The sequence below is a fragment of the Cupressus sempervirens genome, chromosome 8 (genome assembly GCF_028749045.1).
Source record: "Cupressus sempervirens isolate cs-2001-9-10 chromosome 8, ASM2874904v1, whole genome shotgun sequence".
Taxonomy (NCBI): domain Eukaryota; kingdom Viridiplantae; phylum Streptophyta; class Pinopsida; order Cupressales; family Cupressaceae; genus Cupressus; species Cupressus sempervirens.
In genome coordinates, this window is record NC_143125.1 from 155,741,594 (window position 1) to 155,762,419 (window position 20,826).

Below are 20,826 nucleotides of genomic sequence, written 5' to 3' on the forward strand. Positions count from 1 at the left end.
TCTTTTTCTTCTATGATAGGTTTTTGCATGCAGGTATTCAAAGGCTTTGTGGATTTGTTTTAATCAAATCCTTCATAGTATCAAAGCCAAATCTGCTACAACTTGTTTGTTATTTGGAGAAAAAGGAGAACAAGGGTTTGATAGAACAAATCTGGAATTTTTTGGGTATTTTCTAAGAAAAGAGGGGGGTTACTAATTTTTGGAGCTGCTTCAGGCCAAACAAACATTACAGATGGATCTAGAAGGCATCAAAACCCCATTTCCATATAATATTTGTCCATTTTAGACAACGTTGATTTAGGAGGCAAAAAAAATTTGCCAAGTCATACAGCCTCTTGTACATAGGCAAAGGTGATTTCAAAAAAAAATTAAAATATATTTAAAATGGGCCACAGGCCATTTTCCAGCACATGGATGCAATTTTTTTGGGCACCTACATAATTTTTCGGTGTCAACAGTTATTTTTCTAGTGGCTGACAATTTCTTTTACCCTCGGTCAGAATCTAACTTTGTGGTGATGGTTTTGTTTTTTCTGGTGCCAGCACTAGTCTCTACCCAAGCACCATTAATGCATCATTGTCTAGCCTCTCTGCCTCACTAAGCTTTGCCCTTGCACACCCTGTGCTCTACCTCCTGGCCACCCGTGCTCAACTCCACCACTACTCATTGGTGGTTTATTATTATCATTTTTATAAGAAAATAAAAAATTATTTCTTTAGGGGGCCATGTCACTGTTTTTGCAAAAACTTGAGCATACGGGGGTGTTATTTTGATCTAAAAGAAGCATTGGAAAGTTGGTTCCAAGACAGAGATGATGGAGAAGAAATTTTTGGGACTTTTTTTTCTAGATTGATACCTATTTTGGCACCTAAAATCTATTGATTATTTCTATCTTCTAGAGGCCATAACTTCTTCATTATAGATCTATTTTACGATCTGAAAAAATTGTCAAAAAGCTCTTTTCAAGCACTCTCTAGATTCTTAGTCTTTCCACCAGTATTTGGTACCATATATTTTTTATTTGTATCTAAATTTTTTTTGCTCTTCTCTCTTTCACATAATCTATTTGAAAGCCGGGGTTGAGTTTATTGCATTGTGGGGGGGTTTTATATTATTTTCTATTATTATATCAGTATATTAGAAAAAAAATAACAAACCCTTTCTTAAAAAAATGGTCGAGACCTCTTCTTCTCTAGAACTTTTGACCCCTCACAATTATCACACCTAAAAGACCTCAATGACTTAGCTTCTCCGATCAAATGGGTCATGGTCATGTTTAGATGTAGTTCAACCTGTTCTTTAGAGGCCTTTTGAGATCATGCAACATTGAAATAAAACGGATGAGGCAATTGGATTGATTGCATTATAGGTATCAAATAGTTTACAGTTTCATCTAGATGGGTGTAATACTCCTCTAGCTATGTGGACCAAGCTTAAGGGCTTTTTTGGTACTATGAATGAGTTTAGGGAACTTCAAATAGAGATAGAGCTTATATCACTTACACCAGATTCCTTTCTAACTATTGATGACTTCTTGATGAAGTTTACTCAACAAAGATCCTTGTTGTAGAGTTGTGGAAAGACAAAGACTATTATTGAGTACATCTATTTGATTCTCTTAGATTTGAGGGATTTTTTAGATATTTGCTTCCACATTCTATTCCACCAAAAATGCTTTGGGGAATCAAATTTTTATGCCTTATTTTGAGTTCTTTTATGATTGCTTGACTAGAGAACAGTCAAAACTCATAGAGTTGGATACTATGACTTGTTGTAAGACAAAGACATTGGTAGCTTAGACATGTATAGGAAAGCCAAAGTAGAAACTAAAGCATAAGACAAATTCAACAAGCAATGAGAGTTCATTCAAGCCTCCTCCCAAATCAGATGCTTGAAAACTATCTTAGAAGGGTAATACTTCTAAGTCTAGCGAGTCTTCCTCAAAGACTAAGAAGTATACAGGTGTACCTTGCAGTTTTGTGGCAAGAAAATACATCCAATTTCTAGGTGTTGGAAACATCTTGAGGAATTAAAGGAGGCCATGCAGCAGTCTAGTATTGTTTCTCCAAAGCCTCTACCTCCACCTATAGGGAAAGGACATGCTCTTTTGGTATGTACATTATCTTCTCTAGCTCCTTGGATTCTTAATTCTAGAGCTTCCCATTATATGACACACTCACTTGATTGGTTACCTCACTTTCTTAGAGTGTTACTACACAGATTGTAGTTTATGATTCTTCTTAGCTTTTAGTCACAGGTTCAGGAACTATCTCTTTAGAGGGGGGTTCCAATACAAGATGTTCTCTTAGTTCTAGCCATTTCTACAAACCTCTTGTCTATCTTTCAAATTTCTCATTCAAGCTGTGGGAAGACAGTTGAGTTCTCACCACATGATGTTGTTATTTGAGACCTCCATGATCCTAATTTAGTTATTGCTATAGGGAGTGCTGATCTTCAATCTTACTTATATCAATTTGATTTCTTTGAGAACTCTAATTATATAGGTGTTTCTCTCATTTCTCATGCAGACACAGTGATCAAACTTTGGCATGAGCATTTTCACCATGTCAACTACAGATATTTACAATAGATGAGTAAACAAGAGCTAGTTATTAGATTACCTTAGATCTCTTGTACTAATAGTGTGTGTCAAGTTTGTGCACTTGGAAAACATAAGAGAGATCCTTTTCCAACAAGTTGATCCACACATGCTAAGGAAACATTAGAGTTGATACACAGTGATCGTATGTCATTTCCCACTCCATCTTTTTTAGGTGCCCGATATGTGCTCACCTTCATTGATGACTTCTCTAGATGCACATGGGTGTACTTTTTGAAGTACAAGTTTAATGTCTTTGATTCATTTCAAATCTTTAAGACTTTTATGGAGAAGTAGTCCAATCTTTAGGTCAAGCGTATTCGCACTAGAAATGGGGGGTAATATGTGAATTATTTTTTCAAAGATTTTTACACTAAGCATGGTTTACAACATCAGTTCTCTATTCCCTATACACCTCAATAGAATGGGGTTGCTAAGAGAAAGAATAGGACATTATGGGAGATGGCCAATTGTATGATATAGTCTTGTGCTATGAGTTCTTCATTTTGGGTTGACGCTATCAATTGTGCCAACTATATTCAAAATCAGATGCCTCATAAGGCATTATGACACATGACTCCTAAGGAGGCTTGGACTCATGTCAAGCCTGATGCTTCTAGTTTTTGCAATTTTGGTAGTGAGTCTTGGGCATTTATTTTAGATGCTCAACGAAAAGCCATGGAGAAGAAGAGCTGACCACTCATTTTTGTTGGCTACTGTGAGGATGTGAAGGCTTACAAGTTGTTTGATCCTATTTCCAAAGATGTCTTATTTTGGCAAGATGTTCAGTTTGATGAGCATTATCCTTCTATGGATCCTTCATCATCAACTTCTTCTTCACTACCCAGTACTTCATCTACTCCTCTATAGGATTATGTCTCCTCTAAGGAAGATCTTGAGATTGATCCCCCTTTGCCTCCTCCATTAGATATTCTACAAGTTCCCAAGTGGTCTCATGATATTGTTGATGTAGCTGGACCTCTGGTAGGTGATCTTATACATGTTTGTTATACTTGTTGTCAGACTGTGGGTAGTGGCCTTCTGAGTCATGTCATTTTTGATGATCCTCAAATTTTTCATAGGTGATAGGGCTATGGATGAGGAGTATTCTTCTTTGATGAAGAACTAAACATGGGATTCGTGTCCTCTTCCAAAAGGAAGAAAGTTGGGTCAGCATCATTGGGTGTATCATTCCAAGTATGTTGTAGATGGTTCTATTGATAGGTACAAGGCATGTCTTGTTGCAAAGGGTTTTTCATAGGTTGAGGGTATTGATTACTCTAAGACCTTTGCCCCTATTGCCAAGATGAACTCTATTCACTTTGTACTCTCTCTAGAAGCTTCATAGGGATGGACACTTTTTTGGATGGATGTGAAGAGTGCTTTTTTGCATGGAGACCTTCATTACTAAATCTATATGGATTAGCCTCATGGTTTTGTGTAGGATTCTTCATTGGTATGTCATCTTTAGAGGTCTTTATATGGTCTCAAACAAGCCCCTAGGGCTTAGTATGAGAAGATGGATTCCTTCTTGCTTGCTTCCCAGTTTACTCGGTGTCATTTTGATCCTACAGTTTACATTCAGCATAATGGGGCTAACTTATTGATACTTGTGCTTTATGTTGATGACCTCATCATCACAGGAAGCTCATTTTCCATGATCTAGGGCATTTAGAAAGCATTAAGAGAGCAGTTTGAGATGATAGATATTGGACTTTTGCACTATTTTTTGGGCCTATAGGTTGTTCAATCTTCAAATGGGATAGTCATACTCCAGCAAAAGTATGCTCTTGATACGATTTAGAGATTTGACATGCTTTATTGTAAGCATTTCCTCACACCTTTTCAGCAAAGTGTTGTTTTATCTACCACTTGCTCTACTCCTATAGTGGATACCACTCTATATAGACAGCTTGTGGGTAGTTTTTTGTACTTGACACACATACGTCTTGATATTTCCTTTGTGGTTGGGCTTGTCTCTCAATTGTCCTATAATCCTCATGAGAGTCATTGGCAAGCATCCAAATGTATCCTGAGGTATATTAGAGCTACAACATGTTATAGCATTCACTACACATCAAGAGATCCTCACATTGTTGGTTTCACAGATTCAAATTGGGATGGTGATAGTAATTTTCCTTTTTTTTTTTTGTCTTGGTTTTGGTCCTATCACATGGTCTTTCAAGAAGTAGCATGCTCATGCATTATCATATACTAAGGCAGAATATAGGGCAGCTATACCGGCTAGTTAGGAGGTTTTTTGGCTTTCATAGTTGATGATAGATTTTGGATTTCCTCTTGATTGTCCCACCTTTTTGTGGTGTGACAATTAGAGTGCTATACGCATTTCACACAACCTAGTTGAGCATTAGTGGACCAAGCACATTGAGCTTTACTTGCACTTCATTCGACATCTCATTCAAGATGGTGCCTTGAGCTTGGAGTACATTCCTACTATTGAGCAGGTTGCAAACATCTTTACTAAACCTTTTCCATCCCCATAGTATTTTCAGCTACATTCTATGCTTGGGGTGAAGGAATTTGTCCTTAGGGGGTCTCAGTGATGAGTCCTTCCTTCCTTCTTTTATTGCAATCTCTTTTTGGAGTAGAGTTTTTCCCATTGGATTTTCTCTATTTCTTTGTTTCACAAAATTTTTTTTGTGATTGGGTACCTTATCAAGCCTTGTTGCCAGGACCGAAGTTTTCTTTTAGCATTGCATTGTAGTTTCCTTTCTCTTTCTACATTTTTTGTAGCTACATTGTTGCTCATCTTAAGGGGGGTTGTTAGAGTAAAGTGTTAATTTAATTTAATTTATTAAATTTTTTTTATTCCCTTCTTAAGATTTATCTTTATGCATACTTTTTTGCATCTTTATTTAATAATTAATTAGTAATTATTAAATAGCTTTTCCTGTTAGGTTACTCTTTCGGGCTTTGATCTCCTTTTATAAGGATTGATCTTTTGTAATTTTTTTTATCTTTTCTATTTCTAAGAATACATTAGCATATTTTCAAAGAAAAATCCTTACCTCCTCTCGTCCTTTTCTTCTATGATAGGTTTTTGCATGCAGGTATTTGAAGGCTTTGTGGATTTTTTTTTATCAAATCCTTCAAAAAATTCACCTGATATGGATACACTTGATTTGAATAATATAGATGAATTTTAAAGAGGATGACTATTTTTTGATAGGTATGTTACCACTTGGAATCCTCACGAAACATCACATAGAAATAATATGCTTTACCAAAATCCACTAGATGACCCATGGTTAATCAATACAAATGATATATACTATCTACAAATAATGATCATGATTAAAAAGAATTCATCAACAAGGTCCAACATCATAAAAGATGTAGTCAAGGAACATGCTTATGAAAAAAGGGCACACAATTAGAGTGTCATGACAAAGCACCATGGAAACAACAAAGTATTTCAACTCTAACATGTGATGAGAATGGTAAAACATTATATGAACCTTCAAGAAATGATGATAGACTTAATATTCACAATTGGAAAATGTTATCAATTTGGAGAGAAAACATAGATTGCCAACTAGTCATCTCATGAGAACTTGTTCTTAAATACATTGCTAAGTATGTATCAAGGGAAAAAAAAAACATTTGAGACATACACTACTATGTTAAAAATAATTTCTTCAGCCTAGAAACCTGACAATCCAACTCTACTAGCACACATAAAATTTATTACTGAAGTTGTAGCTGAGCATGACATATGCTCACAAGAAGCATGTCACATGCTTCAAAAATTGCATCTTGTGTATAGTCATACTTTTACATCTCTAAATGTTGCAATAATTTTTTTTAGAAGATAACAAATGCATTAGGAGAAAATCAAATACACTCTTCATACTTGTAGGCATATATTCAAAGGCCACCAAAGCTTGAGATGATAACACTTCTTGAGTCAGCAAGATCATATAGTTCTCTATAAATCATAGACAAAATAAATGGAGAAAATGAAATATCTAAGCAATTGCCAATGTTTATCCAAGATTCAATACAATTTTGCATTCTAAATGAAAAAAAATTGAGGTATTCTACTGTAGTGAGCTCCTATTGTAAAAGCATTTTTGGGATATAGAAATGAATGTTGGCCTAACAAGAGAATCAAAGATTGCAAATTAGGCTTAAATGAACTCAAATGGATATCAAGTATGGCATGTCAATCACAAGGAAGAACACAAAGACATTTCAGAAGAGGAAGAGGATGATACCAATGATTATGCTGACATGCAAGAAATAGTTAATCAAAATGAATGGTAAATGTTGTTATAAATGGTTCCCACACAAAGCATTACAATCAATGAACTTGACATTCTTGGAAAACATTACTTTGATAACAATAACAACTGCATATAAAATAGCATTCCCCAACATCTACATGCAATAGGAACACAATTTATAATTATTAGTAAAAGATATATAGAAGGTCAAAATATTCTACCAAAGAAGCATGTACCAAACTATCCACTATCAACAAAACAACAAGAAACACTTGCAATAATCCAAAAACATAAAAATTATGTAGCAAAAAAGCCACTATATATGATAATTAAGGTTACAACTAGTATAAAAAAATCATACTTTATTAACATAATCTGAAATAAACTAAATAATAATGAGAACCAATAGAAGAATATCATACTAATAGTAGCTCTTACAAGTGTTGCAAAGTACAACATATATGCATCAACAATTCATATAGTTCTAAAGATACCTATAAAACAAATGCAACCACTATAGGGGCAGGCATTGACCATATTCCAAGTGGACTTAAAGAAAATAAAATACATGGTTATCAATAAACTAATTTTCATTGGCCCAAAATTGCTTCTAAAAATAGATAGTATATTGTGACAAGCATTTCCTCAAAATTAACAACTCTACTTTGGTGGAATTTCTATAATCTTAGTTGGTAACTTTGCTAAATTACAACTTGTGATGGACAAAGCTCTATACACACCACACTCTAATGCTAGAATATTATGGCATCAATTCAAAACAATTATCACATTGGAGTAAGTTTTTTGAAAATAAGGTGGTGATCAACAACAAGCATAGTTTTGGGAACTCCTAAAGAACATATGAAATGAAAAAGTGACATAGGAAGATTGGGAGCTCCTAAGAACACACACAAATAAACACATTCAACCTAATGAAAATGAAGCATTTGATATGTCAATACATCTATTTGCTACAATGATCTTGTCAAACTACGCAAAAAAAAAATGTTAAAACTGTTAAATATTCTAATTGTGATGAGTATAGCAACAAGCACTACAAATAACATACAGTATGTAACTACATATGAACAACTAGAAAAGGAAATTATTATATGCAAAGGGAAATGCATCGTGTTGACAACAAACATATGGACAAAAGAAGGCCTTGTAAATTGAGTGCTACGTGAAATAATTGATATTATTTATAGCCTAGATTCTAAACAATAGAACTTCCACTTTATGTTACAACAAGGGTTAGTAATTACAATGGTCTACCTTCGAACATAGATGATCCAAAAGTCATACCAATAGTTCCTTTGACATTAGGATCGCAAACACAAATCCCAATAATAATGGCCTGACTTTAACTATCCACAAATCTCAAGGGCTTACACTACACAAAGAAACAATTGACATTGGTAAAATAGAAAGACAAGATTTGACATTCACAACAATTTCTAGACTCGAGTCATTAAAGGGCCTATGCATTCAACCACATTTCTCATTTGAAAGATATTTAGAAATGCAAAAAAAATCATTCACAACCATAAGGAAAAAAGAAGAAACACGCTTACAAGAACTTTCCCTTTCAAAAATCAAGGTTTGGAAGACTACTATTTAATTACTATTTTATACATATATGTATGTCATCAACCTAATCTATATCTAATGAAAAATTCTTCTGTTAAGGAGTTCAAAGATGCCAACAAATAGTAGTAGAACAAGTTTCAAGCATAAACAATTTATGGAAAACTTTAAGAAGGGACATGTTGATGAAAATTCATGGTACCAAATAATCAAAAAGTAAGTTGCCCCTCATAAATTAAATTTATATCTCTTGTACTTGATGATATGATTTTCCTAGGCAAGAAAATTCAACAGTGTTATGATTAGTGATGTGCATTTGTTACAAATTATTCAAATCAATTGCAGATAAAACAAGACATCTTTCAAACAATTACCAAAGCAAATAGTAACAACATAAAAGGATTCTTCTTCTCTCATACTAAAGAAACTATACATCATATGCTACTATCGGCATACACATTGCACCTTCTAGTGCAAGTGCTAGTAATACACTAAATTATTAATTATGACATGGAATTTATTCATATGAATGATGAAAATAAGGCTTTTAAAAAAAAAAAATTAATAAATAAAGTAAAACTAACAAATAATTATTAACTATTAAAAAATGTATTTCATCAAAATATACTTTCATTTAGTTATATATTCTCATATATAAAATATTTGAAGTACTCAAAATATTATAAACTATTTTTAAAAATATATATATTAATAAATATCAATAAATATTTCTAAATTTTCAACACATAATTAACTAAAAAAATTATTTTGAAGAAATAGTGAAATTCTATGTAATTATTTATTGACAAATTGTACACACACAGACACACATAAATGAATATGTATGTATGTATGTATGTATATGCATATGTATATGTATATGTATATGTATATACATATACATATACATATACATATACATATACATATACATACATACATACATACATACATATATATACATACATATACATATATATATACATACATATACATATATATATGTATATGTATGTATGTGTGTGTATATATACACACACACACACACACACACACACACATATATATACACATATATAAATATATATTCATAGATACATATATCTATATGTATGTATATATATATGTATACATATATATATATATATATGTATACATATATATATGTATATATATATATGTATATATACATATATGTATATACATATATGTATATACACATATATGTATATACACATATATGTATATATACATATATGTATATATATATACATATATGTATATATACATATATGTGTATATACATATATGTGTATATACATATATGTGTATATACATATATGTATATATACATATATGTATATTATATATATACATATATACATGTATATAAAATTCTATTCAATTACATGTTAATGTATTGAAAATTAAATTTAATAGACTAGCACGTGAAGACTATTGTTAAGAAAAATGAACAACTAAAAATAATAATAAATATGAATTTAATTATTAAATAATTAATTTCTACTAATAAATGTTAGTTAATCTTTCTGTGAAGAAAGTTTATTATCCTATGGCAAAAGGATTTTATTTATTTATAATCCTATACTAGCTCTAAATTCAAAGATATTAATTTTCTTATGAATTTAAAAATAAAATATTAACAAATAAAATTTAATTGACAATAAATACTTGTTAAGTTAAAACTAATTCAACTATCTTACACATGTAAATGTTGATCTCAGATTGGTTTTGACAATTGAGTGTCAACACACTTAAGATATTTACTAAGTTCATGTCGAGCTAGTAATACCTATTGAGTCTAATATATATAGATGTTGAGTTGCAATGAGTGTCGAGTCACTCATGTGCTGAGTCACTTTGGTGCTGAGCAGATAGACCATGCTGAGTGATTCAAGTGCCAAGTAAGTAGTTGATGCCGAGAAGTTTAGGTGTCAAGCCTAAAGTAGAACTATATTATGTCCTGAGCATTAGTATTATCAAATGCCAAGTAACATAGATTAGATTTGGTTGTTTGTGATGACATAAACAACTATATAAATTGTTTGTATGCCAATTTGTTGATATATCTCGAAGCTTTAAAGATAAGGATGAATCTATTTGGGTTCCCTATGAAATTAACATGCAACCAATCAGAAAATTGGAAAGGTTAAATGGAAAAAAGAATGAATCTTAGTCATAAATTCATACCTAACCTTAAGCCACCAAAGTCATTATAAGGAAGACAAAGCCCCATAATCAAAAGATGAATGTGAGTGAAAAGTAGAAGAAAGAAAAGGGGTGAATTTATCAATGATCATTCAAGCTAACTTAGTAGAGTAAAAGAATTATAGAATCAATTTGTAGAACAAAGGATCAAAGATACAACATTGACATATTAGATCAGAAAGGATTAAGAAGAATAGAACGGTGATTTGAAAACAACAAGACAAAGTTGTAAGTCATCAAATCAAACATTCTACTATTACTTTCTAACAATTGTATCAGTAGAGTGAAATCCTTTGGACTAAGGTTGACTTAACAGTCATTGCAAAATCCTTTAATAGGGTGACATTCCAAGTGAATGTTCTAAAGTCCTTTAATCAGGTACACTTCTAATAGGGTGTTAAAATCCTTTAATAGGTTGGGATTTACTAGTCTAATGTAAGCCTTTAATAGAGTAGGCCTTTTACAGGGAAAATCATGTTTCATGATCAACATCTTGTAACCTTAACAAGTGACACTTTATTTCTAGAATAGTAAAAAATTGTGGGTGTCATCCCCACCCCAGTTTTACCTTCTCACTTGGAGGGTTTCTAGGTAATCCAATCAAGTGTCAAATCTGTATATGTCTATTTGATGCATTTTCTTTACATTTCATTTCAGTTTATTACATGCATCTAATCAATGGTAAAAGGGTTTTAAGTGCTAAACTTTGAACTTTTAATTCACCCTCCCCCACCCTCTTAGAATTATATGTTTCACATTTTTAATTCCATCAATTGGTATCATAGCAGAGTTCTTAGAAGGAGAAGCTTTACAGCTTAGAGAAAAGATCTTGAAATGGAATTCTACAAACTAGGAAAGGTTATTGAGAACCAAGGAATTGAGATACAACTCATCTAGCATTCACTAGATGAAGCCAAAGAGGAGTTAAGGAAATCCATAAAAATAAGGACAGACATAGCCATTGTAGAGAATGACACATAATACAAAAAATTGACACCACCAAGTTATTTGCAAATGGAGACTGAAATGAATTTGATGCAGCAATTGTAGAGCTGATGGAAAAGAACAGAGTACAAGCTGATGAGATTAGAAATCTCAAAATAGAGAAAGGATTCCAAGGCATGATACTATGTGAGGTAACTAAACAAAAGAAGAAAGCCATAGAAGATAAGGCTATGATTGAAGAAGACAGGAGAATCCTAGCAAATAGAATAGAAGAGAAGCCAACTGAGCTTGCTAGAATCTCCAATATGCAATTGGATAACCTAAGTTAGATGATGAATGCTCATCATGAGTTGAATGTTGAAGAAATTGAAATTACCACACTGAAGTTGTAGAATGAACAACTACAAAATGATCTGAGGAGAGAAAGAGAGATTGTTGAGAGCTTTAACAAGCCAAATGAATCCATCAAGTATTTTGAGCAGCTACTAAAATCTCCTAGAACTAGTAATGATACATCAGGACTAGGTTACACAAGCACTGAAGAACGAGAATCATCCAAGAATGTTGAAGAAAGAAATGACTAAGATAAGAACTCCAAACCCACTTTTCATTATTGTGGTAAGAAAGGACATATAGCTAATGTTTGTAGGACCAAGAATGCAAGTTAGAATGTTAAGCCAAAGAACATGACTCATTGTCACAAGTGTAACAAATAAGGTCATTAGACATAGGAATGTAGAACCAAAATCATGCATGCACCAAAATTTGAAGGACACTTCTATAATTGTTAGAAGTATGGATATAAAGCCTTTGAATGTAGATCTAAGTCCACATGGTCATCAAGCAAGCCAACAAATTTAAGAAACTATGAACAATTCTATAACTAGTATTATAATACAAGTTATAGCTATCACTACTATCAGTAATATGGACACATCCTTGAAAATTGCATTAGAATACACTTTAGTGGTAACTATAAGAGATGGTTGAGTTAAATCACATGTTCTAGTTGTCACAAGACTGGTCACATTAGCAAGCATTGTCCAACTAGGTCCAAGACACCAAGTTGTGAATTTGATAAAGGTAAAGGCAAGGCACATGTTGAGCACATCAAGAATGAGATGAACAAGACATGGAAGAAGAAAGATGCTGGTAGTACATCAAATGGAGAAGGGATCACTTCATCTAATGGGTCAACTGGTCACACTTCATCAAACTAAGAAAATAAGAGGTATGTGGGATTGATATTTAAAATTGTTGCATTACACATCAGTTCCAAAAGAAATTAGTACTAAAATGACTCCATTCACATGAATTAAGATGCAAGAATTCAAGGAAAATTCAAGGTTAAAATCTTCAACTCTCATGTTATGCTGAGTAACTATTAGTGTGTGTGGAGCTGCTAATCAGAGTCAGTTGGAGCTAAGTCTATAGTAGCTATTGAGTGAAGGAAGTCACAAAAGATGCCAAATGAAATAGTAATTGTGTTGATGCTGAGTTTTACTACTATACATGACCAAGCATTAATTTTAGAGTTTTGAAGGGTGTAAGGTCAATTTTTTCTACTTTTTTTCATTACAAATTCACAACAAGAAGGAGCAAAGCGAAGAAATGATCTACAAACTAGTTTGAAGCACTGAAAAGGATTAAGCACTAGTTCATCAAATCTTAAAGGTATTCTTCATAAGCTGAGTTGCACAATTTTAAATTTGATAAACCTGACTTTGTGAAAATGGCTTCTAGTTCAAGAGCTATAAAAGAAAAAGATGTGTTTGGTGTTTAATTAGTTAGCAATGAGGTTAAACAACCAAATTTCAAAGCTATTCCAAAAGTTGCCTATAAAAATGACGTAGTAGGAGCATTATCCATGATCCCACTTAAAGTAATAATGGTTCAAGACATGAGGAAATGTTACAACTACAAAGTAGGAGCCATAGGTGACATGGAAATAAGACAGGCATATGAAAAATTATGTGAAAATGAAGTCTTGAAGGAAGAATTTAAGATTGTGGAAAGAAAGGGTTTAACGCATGCCTTAGATTTTCCCACAATTTTTAAGAATGAATGGATTAAAATAGTTCTGAATAGAATTTATGCTGGATTTCTGTGGTTAGAGGGTGAACCAATCAAAATTTCATAAAAGATTGTCCATAAGGTTACTGGTTATGCAACCCTAGATTGGCCCAAGACATTAAGAAGTGACTCAAAAGAAGTCATTGAGAAAACTATAGGTGCAAAGTGGAACAAGCATGGTATGACCATTGACACCATTGCAGATCATTTGCTTGATTTTTCTATTAGAGTTATTTCCCACAAGTTTTCCCAATCAAGCAGGTTAAATAGTGTGCCCTGCATAGTAGTGGATGTTGGATACAAAATTGTGAAGAAAGATCACACCTATGATCTTGCAAAACTTCAATTGCAATAGAAAAATGAGAACCTAGGTGCCATTACAAAGACAAAAAGTGCACAATGTAAGTTTGGATGAATTCTTGTATGCATATTTTTCTATGTACAGAATGAATTCCCATCTTTTGAAAAAATTGGATTGAAGACAAATAGATCTATGGCTGTCCAAATCAATGAGTATATTGAGCAAATGAGAGATAACTTTGAGTCAATTATGACAACTATTTTGAAGACTTCAAGAAATCTATGAAGCGGAGAATAAGGATACCTATTTACTTGGTAGAACAACATTATAATGACATATTTTTCCTTGTAGACATTGATTACACTTATATTTAGGGAGTAGTACCTAGGGTTAGATGGCTAAGACCTCTAGGTTATGAAATCAATGTGGATGAAGCCTAAGCTGCCATCACTGCACTTCTTGATGAAGAAATGAAAAATCAACCAAAATATTTGGTAATTATGATGTTGTAAAGTCAAAGGTTGAAATGGAACTTAAAACAACCTCTACATTGAAAAATAAGGACAAAATGGTAAGAAAACTGAAGGCTAAATTTGGTGAAGAGGGAAGGGATGAAGAAGAAGAAGAGGTACAAGTTCAAGAACCTCTAGCTTTAACCCAATGCATGGCTGAATATCAAGAAGAAGAAGGTGACGAGGAGGAAGAGGAAATCAAGAAGGCAGATACCTAGTTAGCACCAAAGAAGACAAAGGCTAAGGCCTAGCTTGAGGCTAAACCAAAGGCAAAGAAAATTGTTAATCCTAGCCCAGAAAAGCCTACAACTCCTACCAGAAGAGCAAGCACAAGAGAAACCACACAAAAGGATAAGGATAAAAAAAGGCAAGTAGAACAAGGAGGACAAGAGTAGAAGAAACAAAGAAGGAAATATATTGCTCAACCTAAAACATATGATGAAAAGATAGAATCTGAAGATACAAGTTAGTTTAGGGTGGTAAGTCATGCACCTAAATCTGATCTTGAGAATATTTGTGATAATATTAAAGATAATGTAGATATGATAGGGCTAAAAAACATTGATTTTAATAAATTGAGTAGAGATGAAAAGAATCTAGTGGAAGAGTCAGTATATGCTATGATGTCCAAATTTAAGAATACTCCACTTGAGTTTGCCAACACAATACCCAAAATTCTATATGACATTGTTGACAAAAAGTTTCATTATTGTTTAAATCTTGAGAAACAAACTAGAGAATAAACATTAGCTCAAGTGATGCCAGAGCTAACAAAAGGACAGATTGCTAAGGCAACAAAGAAATGTGTAGCTAGGTTTACACCTAAATATAGAGCATTTAGCATTTGACAAAGAAATATAGATGATGTGGTTAAGAAATCAACCCAAATATAGAAATGAATTTATGGTTTAACCACTATAAAACAAAGAGAGGTTGATCCCTCTGAAGAGAAATAGGATGATAAGAATGAGAACAAGCAAGATAGCAAGGATGATGAAAAAAATGATGATGATATGTAAGAATATGAGAGGATAGATAAAACTATTAGGGAAGAACCTAAAAGACAAGATGAAGACAAGGTAATAGTCAAAGAGAAGCAAAAGGAAAAAAGTGTGCAAGAAACACAAGTGCCAAGTGTTAGCCCCCCAAATCACACAAACAAGTTGACAGAGATAATTATTGTTAAGGATGTTTCTAATGCTTCACTTGAGAACATCAATCGATTAACTACAAATGACTTGAAGAGAATATTAGATCAGTCTATAGTCCAAGAAAATTTGTGTGAGAATCCTATATTGATGAGTGTAGAAGAGCTCCAGAAGGTAGTAGCTGATATAACAAAGGACAAGGTGAATCCACAAGAACCACCTTCTTCCATCCCTTTAGCTACCCATGTGCAACCTCTAGTGCAAACACCAGTAAATACATCTGTAAAGGTTGACGCAACTATCAATGTTGACATGGTTGAATAACAAACTCAATGATCAAGAAGAGAAGGCTATAGAAGCACAAGAAAGATAGACAAATATATCTATACACGATACACAAATACAAGGAGTAGGTTAGATAATAATAATTGATCAAGGAAGAACTGAAGAAAAGGGCATACCAAAGGAGGAGCAGAAAGAAGCCATATAAACATTGGTAAATTTACCAACATTTGGCACTCCAATAAAAGTCCTTCAGAGGCTAAGCATTGATGCAATACCACTGTAGATTTCAGCACTAGACTCTAGCTCATCCAAAGTTGGTAAGGTATTTCACTATGGAGATGCAATTTAAGATGAGGAAGTAATGATACCCAAATATGACTATGCAACCATGAGACTAGAGTAGATAGACATAATGCAAGAAGCTTTGGAAAGGAAGAAAAATAAAGAACTACTTAGAAAAGAGTACAAACAAAGGCAAGCATTACAAGATATTAAAGACATCTTTTTAGATGCTCTTAGCTTGCAAATACTTGATGAATCAAAGCCAATATTAGAGAAATTATCAAATATTATGGAATAGGCGAATAATGAAGACCAGGAAACCAATGTCAAACTTATGGAATGGTCTAAAAGAAAATTTCAAGGAAAAGTCAATGAGAAGATATATGGTGATATAATACTCTCACAAGTTGAATTGGCTAATAAAATTGAGAAAGTGAAGAAAGTACTTGAGAACATATTCTCATTGTACACAAAACTATGTGACTCCACACTCTTCACAATGGAAACAAGCCATAGGATTCTAAATCTAGAGATAAACTTAAAAGTATTAGGTATGCAATTACCTAAGCATCCAGCTCAAAGTGAGAAGCATTTACATTGATTGCTTTATACACAAAGTCAACTAGTTGTGTTAACAATAGAAGAGGCTAATATAAGAGCCAAGTTGACTAACATCCAAACCTCCCTTACCCCTCAAATGGAGATACTCTGCAAGGGACTAGGATATGGAGAGACCTTGATGAAGAAAGATCCAAATCTTTCAACATTAGATGGACTAATTCACCTTGTAGCAAAGATAGACATCCAAATAAAATCATTAGATGTTTCATTAGACAACTAGGATGCTACTCTAAAGATTATAATAGAAGTCCACAAGAACTTTTTGAAAAAATACACAATTAGTGTATAAACCCTTTGACATAAGTGTCAAAAAGGTGGAGATAAACAAATATGCAAGGGGAGATATTAAGAAAAAGGGGAGAATAAAGATAGAAAAAGATTAGTATTTTTGAAGACAAAGAGTATCAACAAAAGACAAATTCATGAAGAATAGATTTTTGATATAGAACAAGAACATTAACTTAGGGGGAGTTACAAATTTTTTTTGAGGTATATAGTCTACTACAAAAATTTTAAATTTTTTGAAGCTTTGTATATATGCCAAGTTGTGGATGTATTGTACTCGAGAAGATTATATTTGTTATGTACAATTAAGTATTTTTGACACTCGTGTCAAAGGGGGAGATTGTTGATCTCAAATTGGTTTTGACAATTGAGTGTCAACAAAATTAAGATATTTACTAAGTTCATGCCAAGCTAATAATACATGTTGAGTATAATATATATAGATGTTGAGTTGCAATGAGTGCCATGTCACTCATGTGCCAAGAAGATAAACCATGTTGAGTGATTCAAGTGCCAAGTAAGTAGTTGATGCCAAAAAGTTCAGGTATTGAGCCTAAATAGAACTATAGTATGTGTTGAGCATTAGTATTATCAAGTGTCGAGTAACATAGATTAGATCTGGTTGTTTGTGATGGAACAAACAACTATGTAAACCATTATTATGATGATTTCTGGATAGATCTCAAAGCTTTAAAGATAAGGATAAATTTATTTGGTTTTCCTATGAAATTAACATGCAACCAATCAAAAATTGGGAAAGGTTAAATGGAAAAAAGAATGAATCTCAGCCATAGATTCATACCTAACCCTAAGCCACCAAAGTTGTTATAAGGAAGATGGAGCCCGATAATCAAAAGACAAATGTGATGAAAAGTAGAAGGAAGAAAAGGGATGAATTGATTAGTGATCATTCAAGGTGACTTAGTATAGTAAAATAATTGTAGAATCAATTTGTAGAACAAAGGATCAAAGATGCAACATTAACATATCAGATCAAAAAGGATTAAGAAGAGTAGAATGGTGATCTAAAAACAAAAAGGAAAAGTTGTAAGTTATTATATCAAACATTATACTATTACTTTCTAACAACTATATCAGCAGAGTGAAATCCTTTGGATTAAGTTTGACTTAATAGTCATTTCAAAATCCTTTAACAAGGTAACATTCCAAGTGAATGTTCTAAAGTCCTTTAATCAAGTACGCTTCTAACATGGTGTTAAAATCCTTTAATAGGGTGGGATTTAATAGTCTCATGTAAGCTTTTAATGGGGTACGCCTTTCAAAGGGAAAATCATGTTTCATGGTCAACATCTTGTAACATTAATAGGTGACATTTTATTGCTACATTAGTGAAGAATTGTGGGTGTCATCCCCACCCCATTTTTCCCTTCTCATTTGGAGGGTTTCTAGGTAGTCATATGATCTAATTTCTAGGACCTAAGACTATTATAGAGAATTCTAAGCAATTACATAAAGTTAATTTAAAACCATTAATGAAACAAATTAATGTAATTGAAATAAAATAAAAAAACAAAATAAAGTGATAGAAGGATAAAAGAGAGATAGAGACACAACACATTTGATTTCTAAGTTCATCCAATATGGACTACATCTTTGGTTCTAGCTCCAATAGGGGAACTGATCTGATTAACTCCAAGAAATCAATTACAAGTGATTTGAAATAATTTCCTTCAAGAACATGCAACAATATTCTCCAATGTGTAGGAATAACCACTAATTTTCCAAAATCATAGTCTCCTTCTCATCATCTAGATGTTCAAAATAAATTCCATTCCTTGGAAAGGCCCCTAACCCCCTTTTTTATACACAAAATTAGCCTAAAATAGGGCAAAACAATAATTTATAAAAATAAGGGCTTAACCTTCACAATACCCCCTTTGCCATTTTACATTTTTGGCATTTATCAATTTTTGGGGTTTAACTGTTAATAAAATAATGTACAAAACCTTATTTTATAAGGTGATCAACTATTTGGTTGAAACTTAAATAGGAATTTATTAAAATTGGTTTTAAAGTCCGCTGATGGTGGAATGGCAACCAGCCAGACTTTAGAGGCTAGTGGTCATAGGTTCAACCCCTCAGCACCAGTAATAATAATATTCTTTTTTTTAAATTTTAATTTTATTTCATTTCATTTATTTATTTATTTTAATTTTTTTCCATAGTAAAAAGATGACATGTGCATAACTTTTGCATCTGAGCTCTGATTTTGATGAAATGAACATCATCAGAAAGCTCTCAATGAGACCTTTGAGTTGGTGCCAACTTTGACTAATTTTGGAGAGTTCAAAATTTTACCTTTTTGATGGCCTTTGAGCCAGGGTTTGACCAACCTTTGATTGGCCATAACTCAAGCATATAAACTTTATTTTCATCTATTCGAGTTGTATTGGATTTAGAATTTTCAGAACTTTAACATGGTGCTGATTATTGGAGTTTTGGAGATACTTCAATTTTTAATGAAAATATCCATCAAATCAAACAACCCCATTGAGAAGCTTTTAGACCTCTAAAAATTTTGAGTAATCAAAAAGTAGGGGAGGGTATAGTTCCCTCACTTTACCAATCTCTATCCATCTTGCCTTGCTTGGATGCATCCCCTTCAATCCCACTCAAACGTATTCAACTAGTCCTCTTCGTGAAGTTCTAACATTCTTGTCAAGGATAACATCTTCTGGAAATTCTAACATATACTCTAGAGAAAGGTCATCAACTGATGGAACCTGAACATTGATGTCTTCATCCAAGATCATTGGAGGCTCATACAACTTTAGATTCTCAACATTGACAACTGAGTAAATGTTTATTTATGGAGGAAGATTAACGCAGAAGGTATTGGTACCAATATTTTCTAAGATTTCAAAAGGACCATACCCGATAGGCTTGAGCTTCCTTCCTTCACTTTACATTCTTTCCTTGCTGATATGTAACCAAACTCTATCACTGACTTGGAACTAATGATCAATGTGATGCTTATCATGGTGAGACTTGTATTTTTATTGGGTCTATTCCAACTATGCTTCTATTGCCTGATGGATTTCTTAGACCTTCTGGATGAACTTTAAAGCCCTTTTTATGTCATAGCATCCATCAATAATGTTGTCCTTCCTGAAAGAAAAATCCATTGGTGTTTTAGGCAAGTAACTAAAGCAAGTCTCCAAAGGAGACCTCTTTGTAGAAAAGTGTGTTGCATGGTTGCAAGCATGTTGTACATAACAAAGACTTTGATCCCACAACTTAGGATGCTTGCTACAATAACCTATAAGAAAATGCACAACTCTCCTATTTACTATCTCTATCTACCCATCAGTCTATCGATGGAAGGTTGTACTCTTCTTTAGCTTGGTGTCCATGAGTCCCCACAAAGATAACTAAAATTTCCCCAAGAATCAAGAATTTAGATTTGATACAACAGAAGTGGGTAAACCAAAATGAACCTATAAATTTTGAAAGTACAAATGAGTTGTCAGTTCAGCATTGACTTTATTCTTACAAGGCATCAAAATACACATTTTATTGAATCAATCTACTACTACATATAGATATTCATGACCCTTCCTGGACATAGATAAACCTACCACAAAGTCCATAGACACACTTTCCCATGGATGGGATGGTACAGGTAATGGTGTGTACAAACTCAATTTCCTATTACTTAGTTGGCTAGTTGCACACATTACACATCTATTTA

General features: G+C 32.9%; 2 long non-coding RNA genes across 9 annotated transcripts in view; one reads left to right on the plus strand and one right to left on the minus strand.

Annotated features, from left to right (window-relative positions):
• The window catches only part of LOC149542026 (uncharacterized), a 269,466-nt gene that overhangs the window by 26,007 nt on the left and 222,633 nt on the right, over positions 1 to 20,826 (plus strand). The gene's annotated exons all lie outside the window — the stretch shown is intronic.
• Positions 7,994 to 20,826, minus strand: part of LOC149542027 (uncharacterized) — a 110,056-nt gene continuing 97,223 nt past the window's right edge. The window contains exon 2 of the long non-coding RNA XR_016355420.1: positions 7,994 to 8,239. This is a non-coding gene — a long non-coding RNA (uncharacterized LOC149542027). The remainder of the gene's footprint in view (positions 8,240 to 20,826) is intronic.